At 49.1% G+C, this 5,896-nt stretch overlaps 1 long non-coding RNA gene across 2 annotated transcripts; it reads right to left on the bottom strand.

Moving 5' to 3' along the window:
• Positions 1-973: 973 nt before the first annotated feature.
• LOC116092539 lies at positions 974-3,501 on the bottom strand. Of its 2 annotated transcripts, XR_004119303.1 has the most exons (3): positions 3,370-3,501; positions 1,537-1,683; positions 974-1,353 (listed from the first exon to the last, which is right to left on the bottom strand). It is a non-coding gene; the product is annotated as an uncharacterized LOC116092539 (long non-coding RNA). The 2 variants fall into 2 exon arrangements; XR_004119302.1 differs by having other exon boundaries at positions 974-1,683.
• Between the last annotated feature and the right edge of the window lie 2,395 nt (positions 3,502-5,896).

Genomic DNA, 5,896 nt, shown 5'->3' with positions numbered 1-5,896 from the left:
TAATAATCATGGTTTCATTCTGCCCATACATGGGATGTGAGTAAAAGTGAACTATAAGATAATAGAATTATTTGTTTGGAAGAGGAAATTTGAAGATGGGAGGGCATCCAGACCTGGTGCTGAAGAAGCAGGTGTGGCTGTTAAAGTGAGATCACACTGAAGAGAAAACTTCTATGCTGCACCGGGACAAGAGGAGGGATGTCCTGAGAGCAGAGCATCACCCATCGGATGCTCCATGTTGTGAGAAAGCAAATTCCGGGCTGGAGAGATGGCTCAGCTGTTAAAGGCTAGGCTCACAACCAAAAATAAAAGAGAAAGCAAATTCTTTTTCAAGGAAGAAGATTAGCCAGAAAGGGTTCAGTATTCCCCAAAAGCAACCGTCTAGGGAAGTGTCTCCCCAGGACCAGCACACAGAGGCTGATATAGGTGTGGCCCAAGGTGGCCAGGCTATACCTCAGTGTGGCTGCAAAGCTTTGCAGAGTTGTCCACGTGGTACTGGTTCTACGAGCACGGGAGACACGATATTAGGGGAGTCATGGAGAGCAACCGAGCCCAGGCAGCGTGTGGCGAGGTCTGAGTCCCAGTAAGGAGGGCATAAGACGCCATTCTGAAGCTGTGACAGTGAAACCCAAAGTGGACTGGAGAAGATACTGGAGATGCCAGGACTGTGGAATGCCAGCCACAGAGCGCAGTAGGCATAGCATAAAACCGGTCCAGGGAAGAGTCCACGTGCACTTCAGGAGTAGAATCAAGGGACGAGGCTGCCTAACTCTTCCGGAGCCCAGCGGATTTCATCATAAGCCCTCAATGCCAGACGTGGGCCTGAAGTGTGTGCTGCTTTTCTTCCTGTGATTTGGTCCCATTTCTCCCTGCTCTGTTTTTATTCTTCCTTTCTGGAATGGGAGCATTCACTCTGTCATTACATATTGAAACCATGTAACCTTTAAAAAATTATTTCATAGTTTACAGTGAAGAGATTTTAAACTTATAAAGCATTGTTAAAGTCTACAGGGACTTTAAAATTAGACTAAATGCAAGTTGTGTTACAACATGGTTCTGAGCCAATGGGGAGAAGAGGTGAAAAGTTATGGCTTAAAACTGATGGATTTGGGTGTCAGGTCGAGGGAGGTGTGAAGGCTGGGGTTGGGTGTGAACTCCAGAGGACCCAGAATCGCTTTGATGAATCTCTGTCCTTGATTGTGGATGTGATGTGGCCAAGTGGCTCAAGCCCCTGCCTGTTGGACTTTCCCACCATGATGGGCTGTGCCCCCGGACCTGTGAGGCAGAGTGAACCATTTCTTCCCTGAGCCTCTCTTGTTTACCATAGCAACAGACGTCGATCGGCTCTGCAGCCTGGGAGATGGAACAGACATAAAAAAAAGTAAAAATATCACCAGTGAATGGTGTGTTTGCTGCTGGGTTCCAGGCCCACTGCTGCTGGTGGGAGCAGGTAACGACACGCCTTAGGAGTCATGACAGTAAGACAAAGGCTCTCCGCATCCTTGTCTGCCAGGCAGCGCCTCCCTCCGGACACACCTGCCTCTCCCATCCATCTCAGGCTGTGCTTCCTTGTGGATCTCAGCTCAGGCTTGCATGTGACAGTTGTTGTTCCCGTTTTGTGCAGCTGGAGGAAGTCCAGGTCCCTGCTGGGAGACAGCTGCGCTGACAGCTCCTTCTCTAGCTCTGACAGACAATCGATGGACAAATCACAACGTGGAATGTTACTGGGAGGAGTGATGGCTCCCCAACAACCTTGCCCAAACCAAACCAAACCAAACCAAACTCCAAATGAATTCAGAAAAATGGGGCAAGCAGAAGCCTGTTTAGCAGTGTGTGTGTGTGTGTGTGTGTGTGTGTGAGAGAGAGAGAGAGAGAGAGAGACAGACAGACAGACAGACAGACAGACAGACAGACAGACAGAGACAGAGACAGAGACAGAGAGAACACACACTGTAAAGTTATCCAAAGACGCACAGACTTCCAATGGATAGAACTCATTCAGAGGAGACAGTGAGCATAGGTCCCTTGAGGTTGGCTTTAAATGTTTCAGGCATAAAATATATCGCACTACACATGCACCAAAGATACCATATTTTGCAAGTACCGTTAAAGCTCCATGTGCACCTCTTTTAACCTCTGCGTGGTGTCCCACTGCCTCCAGTTTGTGCCCTCCAGGTTGGCTCTGCGGTTTTCACTGTCGCAGACAGAGCCCTGATGAAGATTATACAGGCTGGCCCTGGTGTGTCTGAGACTGGTTCCTGAGTTTATAAGGATAAGTGGGAGGCGCTGCTTCTCTGGGCCTCTCTGAACAAACCAACAAAAGATGGAGAATACACAACAAAAGATGGAGAATACACAACAAAAGATGGAGTATACACAACAAAAGATGGAGAATACACAACAAAAGATGGAGAATACAGGCTCTGACTGGAGCTGAGTGGCCAGTGGTCAGTTGTGACTTACAGCCATAATTCGTTTCTGAAGGCTGGGACCCATGGCCTGCTGCTGCTCCTACGCCTTCTCACTACATTTAAAGACAAAGCTGGGACCCATGGCCTGCTGCTGCCCTTCCTTCTCACTGCATTTAAAGACAAATCATCTTGATATGGCTTAGGGAATTGTCCCTTCTGCCAGCTGAGTGGTACCTTCGCAGACCTGTGAATGAGGATGGATTCTCCTGGGCTTGGGATGGCTCAGTAGGGAAATACTTCCTACACAGACATGAGGACCTGAGTTTGGCTCACTAGAATTAAGGCAAAAAAAAAAAAATCTAGGTATGATGGTGCATATCTGTAATTCCAGAGCTGGGGTGCAGAGATGCCCAAGACTCACTGCCCAAGAGTTTAGTTGAATGAGTCAGCTCAAGGTTCAGTGAGGGATCTTATCTAAACCAAACCAAACCAAACTCAACCAAAACAAAATGGCACAAGAACTCTCCCAAACAGTTGGGGTGTGATAGAAGAAGATACCCAATGCCCTTGACCTTCATACACAACATACATAGTGAGTGTACCCACTCACATACAAGTACAAATATATAACACAAACACACACACACAGAGACAGAGAGACAGAGACAGGAAGACAGAGAGAGACAGAGAGACACAGGGGGGGGGGACAGAGAGGGACAGAGAGAGACAATCAGAGAGACACAGAGAGAGACATAGAGACACAGACAGGGACAGAGAGACACAGAGGGAGACAGAGATGGATTGATGCAGCAGAAGGAGAATTTTATCCCAGCTAAGAAAGCCAGGCTCACTCTGACCGTGTAACTAGATACAGAGACAGATACACTCAGATGGTGCTTGAAGGAGCAGCTCTCTGTATCTTCCATGCCCCTACCCTAGAACTGCAGAGTCGACTCACGTCTGCTCCTTTGGAGAACTCGGCCAGGCTTCCCTCCCAGCCTGGGAACCTGCCGTCAGTTCATAGTGGTCTCTCGGACCTGAGCTGGCTACTGTTGCTATTGACTCTCCCTGATCCCGGTGACCACATCCTTTTTACATCATTGTTTAGAAAAACCCACTTTTCCATCCTCAGTTATTTGCCTTGGCACCTTCTGTCTCCTTGTACTGTCATGTCCTGTTGTGTCCTCACACTGAGAGGGCTCTCTGAGGTCACAGTATCTGACCTGAGAACTCATCTAGGTAAGGAGTTTCATCTTCGGACATGAGGACCCTGAGGCTGTACCTCTCCACACCTCACCTCTGTTTACAACCCTCAAATGTATGATCTTTGCGGTGCCGACCCAGAAGGCAGCGCAGCCTCTTCCCAGTTCCCCGAGGATCCATCTCCTGCTCTCAGGAGGGCTGGACTAACCCTTTGTCAGGTGGCCGAGGCTACCAGCTCTTCTTCCTTCAGTTCCTCTCACTGACCTAGGGAGAGGCCCATGACACAGGAAGGGCCAGTGAGGTACCTGGAGACTTGTGGCTTTGGCGAGGGACAGAGCCTCTTTCCCACTGTGTTAAGCTGGCATCCTACAGTGGGAGCAGGAGATGCTCTAGGAATGATCCCGAGAGGAAACAAAGAGGAGCCGAAGAAGCAGGATTCTGATGACGTCATTATTGCTGTTCCTAAAGCTATTAAGAGATGGAAGCTTAATTCCCTCCTCTTAAAACCATCCGCTCCAGTTTCCTGTTATGTGTAACCAATATTCCTGTTGGACAGAATCTTTCGATCGTTTGATGTTTCTTAAACTTTAGAATGAGTATTCAGTGTCTCAGCTGGAAAGGGATGGATAACAACAGGACTGCAGAAACTTGTCTGTCCAGGAGAAGGAAAAGGGGAATCGGGTGCCACTCGACCTTGATGCATAGCGGGCTAGAAGAGTTATCCCAGGGGTTGGGGTGTGGCTCAGTGGGACAGTATCTGCAGGGCAAGCCTGAGGACCCGAGTTCAGATTCCAAGAAGCCATGGATAGTTCAGACAAGGGGGCCTTCTGTGGGGTGGTGGCACAGGGACAGAGGGGCTAGTCAGCCTAACCAATCAATGAGCTCCAGGTTCAGCAAGCAGTCCTGTTTCCAAAAAGAAAAAAAAAATAGTGGAGAAAGATACCCAACACCAATCTGGCCTCCACATGCATGAGCACACACGTACCTTCCCCCAAGAGTCAATCCATTATCCAGTGTCTCTCTTCACATTTCCTGCACCTTTAAGACAGAGTGCCTGTATGCATGGTTTCCATTAGGCTCCCCCCCTCGCCCCCAAGAAACCACTGGAGAGATTGAAGCCGCACTGGAATGTGGTGATGCTGCTGCTCAGGAATTTTCCAGGCTGGGCCGGCTGACCTTCGGAGATCGTTATGACTGAAACTCTGGCTCTACTCAAAGCTTGACAGTGCAGGGGCTGGATCTGCCGAGCCCACAGACGTGGAGGTGAAGCCGGCCAGGCCACAGGGAGACTGTCTGTGGTGCTGCCCTTGGCCACGGCATACAGTGGAGTTGGGATACAATGTTGACTTAGCGCAGTGGTTCTCAGCCTTCCCAATGCCCTGACCCTTTAACACAGCTCCTCATGTCTTGATGCTACTTCACAATCATAGTTTTGCTTCTGTTATGAATTACAATGTACATATTTGCCTTTTCCGGTGGTCTTAGGCAACCCCTGTGAAAGTGGTGTTCAACGCCCCAGAGGGATCCCAACCCACAGGTTAAGAAGGTCTGAGTTAAAGTGAGGATTCCCACCAGCCAGCAGGCCCCTTACGTCTGCATGGGAACATAACACATGCCAGGGTGGTCTCTAAGTCTACCAACGGGTACTGGATGCCAGGCCACGTCCCTCTGTATGGCTAATCTGTTTTTCTGAGTCCCCTGGTCTCAGGACAGCCGAGTCTTCAGCTCCCCATTCGCTGCATGTGGTATTTCCCTTATAGTGACCTTTCTGTTTACATTCTTATTTAAGGCAATTTTTGATGAACACTCTTCTTGCTTATTGACCGGTGTCTCTGACCCTGGGTCAAAGCAGAAAATTGGATTTTTGAGAACTGTCAGAGACCATAAGTGCCAGGACCAGCCCAGTGAGCACAGACTTGGTGCTCACGGGCAGTGGCAGGCATCAGGACGTAGCCTGTTAGCAGCTCCAGTGCTCATTGGAAACCAGGAACTGAGCCGAGCACACCAAGCCAGACAGTTCACGGAGAATCTAATCTAAAAGCATCTGTGAGATGAGCCAAGAGAAAGACTAAAGTGCTGTGTATGAAAAGCAATAGAATCAGGGCTGCCAAAGCAAGATGCACATAGTAGGATTTCTCAGATTTTGCTTCAGAAGCTTCAACTCTGTACTAGAGGGTTAGTATATGTTACAGAAGCAAAGATTCCCCCAGTCCGGAGGACTGCCCACGACTGACACTTTCCGTCTCACCACTATTGTGTTCCTACCTCTGAGACTCGTTCGG

Source organism: Mastomys coucha, unplaced genomic scaffold (genome assembly GCF_008632895.1).
Source record: "Mastomys coucha isolate ucsf_1 unplaced genomic scaffold, UCSF_Mcou_1 pScaffold15, whole genome shotgun sequence".
NCBI lineage: Eukaryota > Metazoa > Chordata > Mammalia > Rodentia > Muridae > Mastomys > Mastomys coucha.
Note: the sequence above shows the minus strand (reverse complement) of the source record. Positions and strands in the feature narration are given on the sequence as shown.